The sequence below is a fragment of the Lithobates pipiens genome, unplaced genomic scaffold (assembly GCF_037356315.1).
Source record: "Lithobates pipiens isolate NorthernLeopardFrog02 unplaced genomic scaffold, aLitPip1_a1.2 Scaffold_73, whole genome shotgun sequence".
In the NCBI taxonomy this organism is placed as follows: Eukaryota; Metazoa; Chordata; class Amphibia; order Anura; family Ranidae; genus Lithobates; species Lithobates pipiens.
The window spans coordinates 506,747-522,532 of NW_027507896.1; the positions used below are offsets into that span (position 1 = coordinate 506,747).

Genomic DNA, 15,786 nt, shown 5'->3' on the forward strand with positions numbered 1-15,786 from the left:
TCTCTCCCTTCCATACTCTATCCCCCTGCCCTTCCTCTCTCCCTTCTACCATTTCTCTCCCTTCCATAATCTATCCCTCTCCCTTCCTCTCTCCCTTCTACCATTTCTCTCCTTCCATAATCTATCCCCCTGCCCTTCCTCTCTCCCTTCTACCATTTCTCACCCACCCATAATCTATCCCCCTGCCCTTCCTCTCTCCCTTGTACCATTTCTCTCCCTTCCATAATCTATCCCCCTGCCCCTTCTTCTCTCCCTTCTACCATTTCTCTCCCTTCCATAATCTATCCCCCTGCCCTTCTTCTCTCCCTTCTACCATTTCTCTCCCTTCCATAATCTATCCCCCTGCCCTTCCTCTCTCCTTCTACCTTTCTCTCCTTCCATACTCTATCCCCCTGCCCTTCTTCTCTCCCTTCTACCATTTCTCTCCCTTCCATAATCTATCCCCCTGCCCTTCTTCTCTTCTTCTACCATTTCTCTCCCTTCCATAATCTATCCCCCTGCCCTTCCTCTCTCCCTTCTACCATTTCTCTCCCTTCCTCTCCCTTCCATAATCTATCCCCTGCCCTTCCTCTCTCCCTTCTACCATTTCTCTCCCTTCCATAATTCTCCCCCTGCCCTTCCTCTCTCCCTTCTACCATTTCTCCCTTTCCATAATCTATCCCCTGCCCTTCTTCTCTCCCTTCTACCATTTCTCTCCTTCCTACTCTATCCCACTGCCCTTCCTCTCTCCCTTCTACCATTTCTCTCCCTTCCATAATCTATCCCCCTGCCCTTCCTCTCTCCCTTCTACCATTTCTCTCCCTTCCATAATCTATCCTCTCCCCTTCCTCTCTCCCTTCTACCATTTCTCTTCCTTCCATAATCATCCCCCTGCCCTTCTTCTCTCCCTTCTACCATTTCTCTCCCTTCCATAATCTATCCCCCTGCCCTTCCTCTCCCCTTCTACCTTTTCTCTCCCTTCCATATCATCCCCCTGCCCTTCCTCTCTCCCTTCTACCATTTCTCTCCCTTCCATACTCTATCCCCCTGCCCTTCTTCTCTCCCTTCTACCATTTCTCTCTCCTTCCATAATCTATCCCCCTGCCCTTCTTCTCTCCTTCTACCATTTCTCTCCCTTCCATACTCTATCCCCCTGCCCTTCTTCTCTCCCTTCTACCATTTCTCTCCCTTCCAAATCTATCCCCCTGCCCTTCCTCTCTCCCTTCTACCTTTTCTGTCCCTTCCATAATCTATCCCCCTGCCCTTCCTCTCTCCCTTCTACCTTTTCTCTCCCTTCCATAATCTATCCCCCTGCCCTTCCTCTCTCCTTCTACCATTTCTCTCCCTTCCATACTCTATCCCCCTGCCCTTCTTCTCTCCCTTCTACCATTTCTCTCCTTCCATAATCTATCCCCCTGCCCTTCTTCTCTCCCTTCTACCATTTCTCTCCCTTCCATAATCATCCCCCTGCCCTTCCTCTCTCCCTTCTACCTTTCTCTCCCTTCCTCTCCCTTCCATAATCTATCCCCCTGCCCTTCCTCTCTCCTTCTACCATTTCTCTCCCTTCCATACACTATCCCCCTGCCCTTCTTCTCTCCCTTCTACCATTTCTCTCCCTTCCATAATCTATCCCCCTGCCCTTCCTCTCTCTCTTCTACCATTTCTCTCCCTTCCTCTCCCTTCCATAATCTATCCCCCTGCCCTTCCTCTCTCCCTTCTACCATTTCTCTCCCTTCCATAATCTATCCCCCTGCCCTTCTTCTCTCCCTTCTACCATTTCTCTCCCTTCCATAATCTATCCCCCTGCCCTTCTTCTCTCCCTTCTACCATTTCTCTCCCTTCCATAATCTCTCCCCCTGCCCTTCCTCTCTCCCTTCTACCTTTTCTCTCCCTTCCATAATCTATCCCCCTGCCCTTCCTCTCTCCCTTCTACCTTTTCTCTCCCTTCCATAATCTATCCCCCTGCCCTTCTTCTCTCCCTTCTACCATTTCTCTCCCTTCCATACTCTATCCCCCTGCCTTCCTCTCTCCCTTCTACCATTTCTCTCCCTTCCTCTCCCTTCCATAATCTATCCCCCTGCCCTTCCTCTCTCCCTTCTACCATTTCTCTCCCTTCCATAATCTATCCCTCTCCCCTTCTTCTCTCCCTTCTACCATTTCTCTCCCTTCCATAATCTATCCCCCTGCCCTTCTTCTCTCCTTCTACCATTTCTCTCCCTTCCATAATCTATTCCCCCTGCCCTTCTTCTCTCCCTTCTACCATTTCTCTCCCTTCCATAATCTATCCCCCTGCCCTTCTTCTCTCCCTTCTACCATTTCTCTCCCTTCCATAATCTATCCCCCTGCCCTTCCTCTCTCCCTTCTACCTTTTCTCTCCCTTCCATACCTATCCCCCTGCCCTTCCTCTCTCCCTTCTACCATTTCTCTCCCTTCCATACTCTATCCCCCTGCCCTTCCACTCTCCTTTCTACCATTTCTCTCCCTTCCTCTCCCTTCCATAATCTATCCCCCTGCCCTTCTTCTCTCCCTTCTACCATTTCTCTCCTTCCATAATCTATCCCCCTGCACTTCCTCTCTCCCTTCTACCTTTTCTGTCCCTTCCATTAACTATCCCCCTGCCCTTCCTCTCTCCCTTCTACCTTTTCTCTCCCTTCCATAATCTATCCCCCTGCCCTTCCTCTCTCCCTTCTACCATTTCTCTCCCTTCCTACTCTATCCCCCTGCCCTTCTTCTCTCCTTCTACCATTCTCTCCCTTCCATAATCTATCCCCCTGCCCTTCCTCTCTCCCTTCTACCATTTCTCTCCCTTCCTCTCCCTTCCATAATCTATCCCCCTGCCCTTCCTCTCCCCCTTTCTACCATTTCTCTCCCTTCCATAATCTATCCCCCTGCCCTTCCCTCCCCCTTCTACCATTTCTCTCCCTTCCATAATCTATCCCTCTCCCCTTCCTCTCTCCCTTCTACCATTTCTCTCCCTTCCATAATCTATCCCCTGCCCTTCCTCTCTCCCTTCAACCATTTCTCTCCCTTCCTCTCCCTTCCATAATCTATCCCCCTGCCCTTCCTCTCCCCCTTCTACCATTTCTCTCCCTTCCATAATCTATCCCCCTGCCCTTCCTCTCTCCCTTCTACCATTTCTCTCCCTTCCATAATCTATCCCTCTCCCCTTCCTCTCTCCCTTCTACCATTTCTCTCCCTTCCATAATCTATCCCCCTGCCCTTCCTCTCTCCCTTCTACCATTTCTCTCCCTTCCATAATCTATCCCCCTGCCCCTTCCTCTCTCCCTTCTACCTTTTCTCTCCCTTCCATAATCTATCTCTCTCCCTTCCTCTCCCTTCCTCTCCCTTCCATAATCTATCCCCCTGCCCTTCCTCTCTCCCTTCTACCATTTCTCTCCCTTCCATAATCTATCCCCCTGCCCTTCCTCTCTCCTTCTACCATTTCTCTCCCTTCCATAATCTATCCCCCTGCCCTTCCTCTCTCCCTTCTACCATTTCTCTCCCTTCCATAATCTATCCCCCTGCCCTTCCTCTCCTCCCTTCTACCTTTCTCTCCCTTCCATAATCTATCCCCCTGCCCTTCCTCTCTCCCTTCCTCTCCCTTCCATAATCTATCCCCCTGCCCTTCTTCTCTCCCTTCTACCATTTCTCTCCCTTCCATAATCTATCCCCTGCCCTTCCTCTCTCCCTTCTACCATTTCTCTCCTTCCATAATCTATCCCCCTGCCCTTCCTCTCTCCCTTCTACCTTTTCTCTCCCTTCCATAATCTATCCCCCTGCCCTTCCTCTCTCCCTTCTACCTTTTCTCTCCCTTCCATAATCTATCCCCCTGCCCTTCCTCTCTCCCTTCCTCTCCCTTCCATAATCTATCCCCCTGCCCTTCCTCTCTCCCTTCTACCATTTCTCTCCCTTCCATAATCTATCCCCCTGCCCTTCCTCTCTCCCTTCTACCATTTCTCTCCCTTCCATAATCTATCCCCCTGCCCTTCCTCTCTCCCTTCTACCATTTCTCTCCCTTCCATAATCTATCCCCCTGCCCTTCCCTCTCTCCCTTCTACCATTTCTCTCCCTTCCATAATCTATCCCCCTGCCCTTCCTCTCTCCTTCTACCATTTCTCTCCCTTCCATAATCTATCCCCTGCCCTTCCTCTCTCCCTTCTACCATTTCTCTCCCTTCCATAATCTATCCCCCTGCCCTTCCTCTCTCCTTTCTACCATTTCTCTCCCTTCTTTTTCCATCCCTTCCTTCTCTCATCGCTCTGACAGCACGCGACTACTGGAAAAAAAAAGGCTTGCTGTTAAAAAAAAAAAAAAACCTTTTACATTCGCATTCTGTTTATTCCTCGGCCTTCCCCCGGATCTCCTTCACTTCAGTCACCAATTAGAACCTTCCAGGTGTCGGTGTTCCATAATTCTCCACAAGGTGCCTCCACCAGGCTCTCTCCGATGTAGCTTCCCTTCATTCTGCCCTCATAGTTTAGGGTGATGCTCCCGTCTTCTCATCCCGATCTTTGACTAGTGATATCTGATCGTGCCCCTGGAAGCAGTGGCGTAACTAGAACCTTCAGGGCCCCGATGCAAGAAACCATGAAGGGCCCCCCTGAACCCCAGCCAGGGCCCTTCCCTCCGAGTCCGGCGGTGGAACTCCAGGGCGTGGTCACAGGTATGACCTTTGTGAGCCCTGTAGTTCCACCACTGGTATCAGTAGTTTTTATTTATTAATTTTTTTACATTTTAGGTGCCCCTTTTAGGGGACTGTCCCTAGGCAGGATTGGGTCCCCGTCCCCAGAAGAGATGAGGTCCTTTTCCTCCAGGGCAGATGAAGTTACTGCTCCCGGGTGAGAAGGGTCCCTGTCCCCAGAAGAGATGAGGTCCTTTGCTCCAGGGCAGATGAAGTTACTGCTTCCAGGTTAGAAAGGGGTCCCAGTCCCAAGGGAGGTGGGGGTCCCTGTCCCCACGTGAGAAGGGTTCCCTGCCCCCAGGGGGATATGGAGGGGGTATGTAATAGTGTGTGCTAGCTGCCTATGCTGCTGCCGGCCATATGTAGAGGGGGCTGTATGGGCCCCCTGCATCACAGGGCCCCAGTTGCGGTCGCGACTGCTGCACCCCCTATAGTTACGCCCCTGCCTGGAAGTCATCTTCCCCTTTCCAATTGTTGTATATGTATTCTCAATCACGACCCGTAGATCCCCACACACCCATCTCCCCTCCTCCCAGGTCAACGCCGACTCATGGGTGGCGCCATGTTTGTTCAGACGGCCGGAGATCTTCACCCTGTGTGGTGGTTTTGTCTCCGGCATGTGAGCTTTCCGGTTCTCCTCTATCTTCACACCAATAAATCGGTCGTCCAGCCCAAAGAAATGCATCCCTTCAGATAAAGAAATATATCTCAGTGGGTTCCTATTCAGCTCTTCCCTTTAAAGAACCCCAAAGTCACACCGTCCACATCCTCTGCGATCATCACGGCACACAATCTACATGAATGTTCTAGAAGCCGCCCCGGCACTTTTATTTTCTTCTTCAGTTAGACAACGTCCTCCAAACCTGACAGCCAAGAATGTTCCACTGGCTAAATAATTCTCTTTATTCCAACATTTTATTGTAGTTGTGGCAATCGGCAGAACCCTTGATTGAGTTGCGTCACGTTTCTGAGTGATCTTTATGGTCTGTGTCTTTTCTGCCCTCTATGGCCTGGTGAAAGGAAGTGAGTAGGTAGTAGAAAGTAGTAAAATCTCTACATACACAACACTTCCCGGTAAAATACATATTCCTCTAGTATTCTACTATACTCACATGCAGGGCAGGACTTAGGGTGGTGGGGGTCCCTGGGCTTGAGTCACTTTCGGCCCTACCTTCTATACATTACCGTATTTATCAGCATATAACACGCACCCCAAGTTTACGAGGTAATTTTAAGGAGAATGGCGCCACCGAGATACAGAGTCCTGTGTATCTCGGCAGCTCTCGGGTCCTCTCGGTGGCTCTCGGGTCTTCTTGGCAGCTCTCGGGTCCTCTTGGCAGCTCTCGGGTCCTCTTGGCAGCTCTCGGGTCCTCTTGGCAGCTCTCGGGTCCTCTTGGCAGCTCTCGGGTTCTCTCGGCAGCTCTCGGGTCTTCTCCGTGGCTCTCGGGTCCTCTTACAGTCCCGAGCGGAGCTGAGAGTAGCCGAGCGTACTCGGCTCGACTCACAGTCACGCCCAGTCCCTGTGTTATGTCCATCATAGGGCGGGACTGGGCGTGACTGTGAGCGTAGCTGAGCCGAGTACGCTCGGCTATGTATGTTGGAGGGGTCCGCAGGCAGGGCTGGACTGGGACAAAAATTTGGCCCTGGACTTCATGCAGACCGGCCCACTTTAATTTTGCAAACACGCAAAAAACAGTATATAAACTGTACACAATTGCGCAAAAAAGCACCTAGAGAGCCCCCCTTACATCAGGGTCCCCAGAGAGCCCCTCCTTACATCTGGGTCCCCAGAGAGCCTCCCCTTACATCAGGGTCCTCAGAGAGCCTCCCCTTACATCAGAGTCCCCATATAGCCTTCCCCTTACATCAGAGTCCCCAGAGAGCCTCCCCCTTGCATTAGGGTCCCCAGAGATCATCCGCCTTACATCAGGGTCCCAAGAGAGCCAACCCCTTACATCCGGGTCCCCACAGAGCCCCCCCTTACATCCGGGTCCACAGAGAGCCTCTCTCTTACATCAGGTTCCCCAGAGAGCCTCCGGCTTACATCAGGGTTCCCAGAGAGCCTCTCTCTTACATCAGGTTCCCCAGAGAGCCCCTCCTTACATCAGGGTCACCAGAAAGAGGGCAGGTAGTGGGCCGGGACCCTGTGGTTGGGGACTCCTGGACTGACTCTGGGCTATGGGCCCCAGATTTGGGGCTATAGCCCCAAAAGTCCCCCCCAGCCATGCCACTGGCTCTCACTGAAACCGGCCCACTAAGCCATCGGCCCACCGGGAAACTCCCTATAGTCCCTATGGCCAGTACATGCCTGTCCGCAGGGCCCCCTATTGGGCGGGGCCCATGGGCTTCAGCCCAGTCAAGCCCAATGGTAAGTCCAGCCCTGCTCACATGGGCGTTTCTTAATGAAAGTCTTTGTGTAATGTGTGAATCTGTATCCCTTCTCCTAAAGGGTGTGTAACGGAGATATGTATGTCTTTATCCAAGGCCACATTTCCAACGTACTTTCAGGAGTAGAAATTGAACAATCCTTTGTTCGTTCAATACTTCAATAATAGATGTTTTATTGTTCAGGAAGATAAGCAAAGACAAGATTGACATCTGGTAACATATGGCATGGTGATGGCTTCTAAGGTGCAACTTCTGGTGTTACATTCTCCAAAGTGTAGAGTTCCTTCTCTTCCCACCGATCTTTCCTATACTCACATAATCCTACTCCATTCTTATACTCTTTCATGATGTTATGTCAGCATCTCCTAATAACACCCATATTTGCATATATACCTAATATGGTTCAGTCTATAGATAAGTAGCATAACTCCACCCATTGTCCTGACATAGTAACTGAAAAATAGAAGTACCTACTCAGCAAAACCACTCCGCCCTATACTCTCTGTTGTTCTGTGACCTTCAGAGACCATTACTTATTACCGTACATATCTCTTTTCAGAAACTTTTATCACTTAAAATATTAATTAACTCAAAAACTTCTAACACCTGGTGTCCACATTAACTCCTCATTCCATAAGTGGTTTCTTCTACTCCATCACGTAACAACCAATCACTTCCCGTACTCTGAGTAGACCTGTGTGGTTCCTTCCGCTATTTTTCCTTATTCCGAGATTTGGATGTATCTGAACTTCCAAATTATAATAGTAACAAAGAGAAATTATGTCCTGCCTGAGGACTGACCACCACGTCCGCCTTTGCCTGTGGTGGACACATTTGTTGCTGCCCCCCTTGCAGTGCCAAGGGAACGTCTGCCTCTCCTTGTTGTCCTCCCGGACATTATTGGGAGGGAGGGAGGCGGCGGTGCTTATGAGCAAATGTTAAGAAGAAGTTGAAATCTGCACGTAGATGCACTTTAATCAATGTAAAGTGATGATTGGTGCACTTTAATTTGAGTACTCACACTACACAAACACACTGCACAGATACACTATAATATACTGCAATATAATGCGCCAATCGTACAGCGACGCACAGAACTATATGGCGTTAAACTGGCAGTAACACACAGAACTATATAGTGTTAAACTGGCATTAACACACACAGAAGTAAATAGTGTTAAACTGGCAGTAACGCACAAAACTATATGGTGTTAAACTGGCAGTAACGCACACAGAAGTAAATTCTGTTAAACTGGCAGTAGTGCAATCAAATAGCTGGTGTTCAACCGCCACTACACTGACGCTATCTGAACTGTCCCTACTCTAGCTATACACTAATGTAAAGATTACGGACATGGTATCTCTACACTACACTGAAACTATCTGAGCGGTCCCTACTCTAGCTGCACACTATACAAAGCTGAATGAAGGTCCTCCTCACTACACTCACACTATCCCTAGACTGACACTAAACTCATATTCTACACTGACAATTGAAGCAAAATAGCCCAGTATAGCACACTAACTAATGGCACCAAACAGAGCCCTGATCTATCTCTCTTTCCACGCCGAAATCACACTGAAAATGGCTGCCATTGAAAGAATACTTTTATACTGCGGGGTGAAAATGAGCCATGATTGGATAAAGTCATGATGACAGTGTCCAATCATGACTGACAGTGCTCTGTGCCCTGATTGGCTGAATCTTTTGCTGCTTCAGCCAATCAGGGCTTGCAATGCACTGTTCAGCGCCGCAATGCATTGTGGTCGGTTCCGGGGGGGGGGGGGGGGGACAAATGGTCAAACGACCTGTTTGTTCGGCTGTTCATCGAATGTCCAAACCGTTCACCCATCCCTAATACTATCCCTGTAAACATCTCTTCCATGATTCTACCAGTGTCTTGTGTTGGAGTAGTTGTGGTTTCTACCAGTGTCTTGTGTTGGAGTAGTTGTGGTTTCTACCAGTGTCTTGTGTTGGTGTAGTTGTGGTTTCTACCAGTGTCTTTTGTTGGGAGTGGTTTCTACCAGTGTCTTGTGTAGGAGTGGTTGTGGTTTCTACCAGTGTCTTGTGTAGGAGTGGTTGTGGTTTTTACCAGTGTCTTGTGTAGGAGTGGTTGTGGTTTCAACCAGTGTCTTGTGTAGGAGTGGTTGTGGTTTCTACCAGTGTCTTGTGTAGGAATGGTTATGGTTTCTACCAGTGTCTTGTGTAGGAATGGTTATGGTTTTTACCAGTGTCTTGTGTAGGAATGGTTGTGGTTTCTATCAGTGTCTTGTGTAGGAATGGTTATGGTTTTTACCAGTGTCTTGTGTAGGAATGGTTGTGGTTTCTATCAGTGTCTTGTGTAGGAATGGTTGTGGTTTCTATCAGTGTCTTGTGTAGGAATGGTTGTGGTTTCTACCAGTGTCCTGTGTAGGAATGGTTGTGGTTTCTACGAGTGTCTTGTGTAGGAGTGGTTGTGGTTTTTACCAGTGTCTTGTGTAGGAATGGTTGTGGTTTCTACCAGTGTCTTTTGTAGGAATGGTTGTGGTTTCTGCCAGTGTCTTTTGTAGGAATGGTTGTGGTTTCTATCAGTGTCTTGTGTAGGAATGGTTGTGGTTTCTACCAGTGTCTTGTTTAGGAATGGTTGTGGTTTCTACGAGTGTCTTGTGTAGGAATGGTTATGGTTTCTACCAGTGTCTTGTGTAGGAGTGGTTGTGGTTTCTACGAGTGTCTTGTGTAGGAGTGGTTGTGGTTTCTATCAGTGTCTTGTGTAGGAATGGTTGTGGTTTCTATCAGTGTCTTGTGTAGGAGTGGTTGTGGTTTCTATCAGTGTCTTGTGTAGGAATGGTTGTGGTTTCTATCAGTGTCTTGTGTAGGAGTGGTTGTGGTTTCTATCAGTGTCTTGTGTAGGAATGGTTGTGGTTTCTATCAGTGTCTTGTGTAGGAGTGGTTGTGGTTTTTACCAGTGTCTTGTGTAGGAGTGGTTGTGGTTTTTACCAGTGTCTTGTGTAGGAATGGTTGTGGTTTCTACCAGTGTCTTTTGTAGGAATGGTTGTGGTTTCTATCAGTGTCTTGTGTAGGAATGGTTGTGGTTTCTACCAGTGTCTTGTGTTATGGAGTGGTTGTGGTTTCTACCAGTGTCTTTTGTAGGAATGGTTGTGGTTTCTATCAGTGTCTTGTGTAGGAATGGTTGTGGTTTCTATCAGTGTCTTGTGTAGGAATGGTTGTGGTTTCTATCAGTGTCTTGTGTAGGAGTGGTTGTGGTTTCTACCAGTGGCTTATGTTGAAGTGGTTGTGGTTATAGGATCTTGTGTATTTTTTGACTCTTCCCCTCTCTTTCTGCAGGAGGTTTCAGATGAGGATGCCGTCTTCCAGAGCGAGGGAGAAACCTCAGAGATAGTGATTGAGGGTTACCTCTTTAAGCGGGCCAGTAACACCTTTAAGACCTGGAGCCGGTGAGAGGGCTTCCATGCTTGTTTCAGAAAGGTGGGGGCAGCAAGCAAGTGGGGTACAAGGTGGATGGAGACATGTCAGGATAGCAGACACTGGGAGCAATGGAGAGATGGGTGATTGGTGGGTTAGGATTTGGAGGCTGAGATGTGAAGAGAACATTGAATGTGACAGATAAAGCAGCATCGGTATGTCGGGGGGGGGGGGGGGGTTGAGTTTGGGTAGAGGAATGAAGAACAACTGTAGGAATATAGTCCAACAAATTTTATAGAAACATAAAGTGTACCTATTCTGTCTCCTCTCTAGTCGGTGGTTTTCCATTCAGAACAATCAGCTGGTTTATCAAAAGAAGGTGGTGAGTAGATGGTTCATCCCCCCCTGCATCCATCTATTAATGGACATTATCTTTGCATGTAATGATTGGGATGTATGCTTTGTATTCAATGAAAATGTTTAGGTCTCTATTTAATTCCACTTGAACATTTGAGGTCATACTTTGACTCCAACAAAGGATTTGAGGTCTTCGCTGGATTCCTGTGAAGGATTTAAGGTCATTCTTGAACTCCAATGAAAGATTTGAGGTCTTTCTTTGACTCCAGTGAATGATTTTAGGTCTTTTCTGAACCCTAGTGAAAGATCTGAGGTCTTCCTTGGACTTTATTAAAATAATGAGATCTTTATTGTACTCCAGTAAAGTATTTTATATCTTCTATGGATTCCATTAAAAGATTTGAGAACTTTCTTGAACTCCAGTTATTGATTTCAGTGGATTTCAGTGAAGAATATGAGGTCTTACTTGGACTCCAATGAAAGACTTGAGGCCTTCCAAGGATTTCAGTAAAAGATTTGAGGTCCTTCTTGGACTCCGATTAAAGATTTGAGGTCTTCTTTGGACTTTATTAAAAGGATGGGATCATTCATGGATTCCAGTAAGGGATATGAGGTCTTCCATGGTTTCCATTGAAAGATTTAAGAACTTTCTTGAACTCCATTGAGTGATTTAAGGTCTTTCCTGATCTCTAGTTTAAGATTTGAGGTCTCTCTTGGATTCCATGAATGCTTTGAGGTATTTTCTGAACTGTAGTGGAAGGACTTCCTTGAACTTTATTAAAAGCATAAGATCTTTCTTGGCCTCCAGTAAATTATTTGAATCTTCCATGGATTCCATTGGACAATTTGAGAACTTTCTTGAACTCCAGTTATTGATTTCAGGGGATTTCAGTGAAAATTTTGAGGTCTTACTTGGAGTCCAATGAAAGACTTGAGGCCCTCCAAGGATTTCAGTGAAAATGTTGAGGTCCTTCTTGGACTCCGATGAAAGATTTGAGGTCTTCTTTGGACTTTATTAAAAGAATGAGATCATTCATGGATTCCAGTAAAGGGATATGAAGTCTTCCATGGTTTCCATTGAAAGATTTAAGAACTTTCTTGAACTCCATTGAGTGATTTAAGGTCTTTCCTGAACTCCTAATGAAAGCTTAGAGGTGTTCCTTGGAATGTAGTAAATTATGTGAGGTCTTTCCTGGTCTGCAGTGAAGAACTTGCGCTCTTCCATGGATTTCAGTGAAGAATATGAGGTCTTACTTGGACTCCAATGAAAGACTTGAGGCCTTCCAAGGATTTCAGTAAAAGATTTGAGGTCCTTCTTGGACTCCAATGAAAGATTTGAGGTCTTCTTTGGACTTTATTAAAAGAATGAGATCATTCATGGATTCCAGTAAAGGGATATGAGGTCTTCCATGGATTCCATTGGAAGGTTTGAGAACTTTCTTGAACTCCAGTTATTGATTTCAGGGGATTTCAGTGAAAATGTTGAGGTCTTACTTGGACTCCAATGAAAGACTTGAGGCCCTCCAAGGATTTCAGTAAAAGATTTGAGGTCCTTCTTGGACTCCGATTAAATATTTGAGGACTTCCTTGGACTTTATTAAAAGAATGAGATCATTCATGGATTCCAGTAAATTATTTGAATCTTCCATGAATTCCATTGGAAGATTTGAGAACTTTCTTGAACTCCAGTTATTGATTTCAGGGGATTTCAGTGAACATTTTGAGGTCTCACTTGGACTCCAATGAAAGACTTGAGGCCTTCCAAGGATTTCAGTGAAAATGTTGAGGTCTCACTTGGACTCCAATGAAAGACTTGAGGCCTTCCAAGGATTTCAGTGAAAATGTTGAGGTCTCACTTGGACTCCAATGAAAGACTTGAGGCCCTCCAAGGATTTCAGTGAAAGATTTGAGGTCCTTCTTGGACTCCGATGAAAGATTTGAGGTCTTCTTTGGACTTTATTAAAAGAATGAGATCATTCATGGATTCCAGTAAAGGGATATGAGGTCTTCCATGGTTTCCATTGAAAGATTTAAGAACTTTCTTGAACTCCATTGAGTGATTTAAGGTCTTTCCTGAACTCCTAATGAAAGCTTAGAGGTGTTCCTTGGAATGTAGTAAATTATGTGAGGTCTTTCCTGGTCTGCAGTGAAGGACTTGCGCTCTTCCATGGATTTCGGTGAAGAATTTGAGGTCTTTCTTGGACTTTAGTGTAAGATTTGAGATCAGCCCATTGTGCTGTTTGGTAAAAACACGAGCAACAAAAAGTTTTACTCCTGAGTCAAAACTGTACAAACTGTTCTTTCTTCTTTTATCCTCAGATAGTTGATTATGGTACATTTTACCTTTGATTGTAACCCTCAGCTCTTAATACTTTTCCTACTCCTCAATGCTGCCCAACCATAATCTAGGTTTTATTATTTAGTTGCCAGACCAATACACAACCACAGAACGCCATTCAGTTTGATGAAAACTTTATTGTTAATGATGAATTGACTTAATGTAATTAACTTTCTGAATTGCTAATTCAATCAATAAAATTTGGTGTGGTGAAGGAAGAGGGCAAGCAGATTAAGGATTGAATTCTGCAAACATTTTCTGTATGATGGACTTCTTGTGAACTCACCTTCTGAGTCCAGGTTGTCTATACCTGGGAGCCAATTCCCTTGGTGTAGCTCCAATATAATATAACTATTGGCAGAAGTGATGAGGATTTGGGAGATCACCCTCTGAAGGGTGATGCCATCTCTGATATCTGGTGATCCCGGGTGTTTGGTGGGACCTCTGTTTCCCGGGCATTCAGTAGCTTCTGCCATCCTCTGTGTTGATATACAGATGTGTAAATTTCTGAAACCTGTGCGATTCTCCCCCCCCCCCCAGGAGGCTGTGACGGTTGTTATCGTGGACCTCCGGCTCTGCGCTGTCAAATTGTGCCCCGATGCCGACCGGCGGTTTTGCTTTGAGGTTGTGTCGCCATCAAAGTGAGTAGTTGGACTTCCAGAGGCTCTTGTATGGTGGGACGGGAGATCTGAGGGTGCTGTTCTCTCACGGTCTATTGTTTGCCGTCCACCATGCCTGGATGTAGATTTTTATACATGTGACAACAACCTGATGAGGTCACAGATGGGTCGTTATTATATGTATTTTGGTACTTGCCTGTCCTGGTTCCAGTGCTGTTGCTATCTGTGTTGCAGGTCCTGCATGCTGCAGGCAGAGTCTGAGCGTGTCCTGCAGCTGTGGGTGAGCGCGGTTCAGAGGAGCATCACCACGGCGTACAGCGAAAACAAGAGGGACAGCGGAAGTTTTGTGAGTGATGCAACGAGGTTGTACAGTAAGTGGGGCGTGTAACCATGTGTAGTTGTGTGACGTCCTTCTCTTCTCAGAGATTGCCCCGTTCACCAGCTGAGGCTCCGGCACCGCAGAAGGGTGGAGTGCCCGGCGCACAGGATGCCATACTGAGAGTAGCCGGAAATGCGGCCTGCTGTGACTGCCGAGCCGCGGAGCCAGAATGGGCGAGCATCAATCTAGGGGTGACCCTGTGTATCGAGTGTAGCGGAATTCACAGGTGAGAGGACCCTAGAGGACCTGACCCCTCCTATTGACACCTGAGAGACTCAGCTACTTACTGACACTGCGATAATCTGACCACTTACTGACTTGGATGACCCAACCACTTACTGACACAGGGATGACCTGACTGCTTACTGACATCAGGATGAGCTAGTCGCCTACTGACACCAGGATGACCAGACCACTTACTGACTACAGGATGACGCCACATTTTTCTTAGACCAGGATAATTACTGACAATGGGTTGCCTTGACTTGACTGCTAACTGACACCAGGATGACCAGACCTCTTTCTTACACCAAGATGATCCAGCCGCCTACTGACAACCAGATAACATTGTGATGACCCAACATCTTACTGACACCAGGATGACTCAACCTCTTTCTTACACCAGGACAACCTAACTGCTTACTAACACAAATCTGACCAAAACGACTTACTGACACTGGGATTCTTGTCCACTTACTGACAATGGGTTGACTCAACTGCTTACTAACACCAAGATCATCTGACCTCTTTCCTTCACCAGGATGATCCAGCCACTTACTGACAACCAGAACTATCACCCAACCATGTACTGACACTGAGAGGACACAAACAATTATTAACACTGCCATGACCTGACCTCTTACGGACACTGAGACAACCCAGCTACTTACTGACAATGAATTAATCCAACTGCTTACTGACACCAGGTTGACCTGATCTCTCTTTTACACTGTGATGACCCAACCGCTTACTGACAACTAGATGACCTAAACAGTTACTGACACTGGGATGATCCAAACCTCTGACTCATACTGAGATGACCTGATCGCTTATTGACAACTAGATGACATGAACAGCTACACTGGGATGACCCAACCTCTTACTGACACCTTGACGGCCTGTCCGATTGCTGACAATGGAGGTGGCTCAAACACTTTTTGAGTATAGATCTACGTTTGTCCCAAGCATGTTTGCACTCGCCTACTGTTTACTGACGCACTACGTTCCAATGGAAGTCTGTTCCAAGCATCAACCTAAAGGTTTCAGTCCATCCTTTCCCTTCTTTCCTCCAGACTGTACACATCAGGTTCCTGCTGATATTGGTATTGAGCACTCACTTTTGCTACACTATATATAGTTTATTTGGTCATGTGGTGAATTTTTATGGTGTGCTCTTCGGTATTGGTCCAGACATTGGATCCATACGTTGCTTACAATGGAGGTGATCCAATACATTGACCCCTCCTCAGTAGAAGATCCTTTGGAATCATTGACTAATCTTGGTCAGAGGTAAGGATGAGCCCCAATTGTCTCCTGATCCCCCCTACCCAATAACATCTTCTCTCTCACAGGAGCCTGGGCGTCCATTTCTCCAAGGTCCGATCACTAACACTTGACACCTGGGAGCCAGAGCTTGTTAAG

General features: G+C 47.0%; 1 pseudogene; it reads left to right on the forward strand.

Annotated features, from left to right (window-relative positions):
• LOC143959388 (arf-GAP with coiled-coil, ANK repeat and PH domain-containing protein 1-like) overlaps positions 1-15,786 on the forward strand; it is a 119,756-nt pseudogene that overhangs the window by 74,735 nt on the left and 29,235 nt on the right.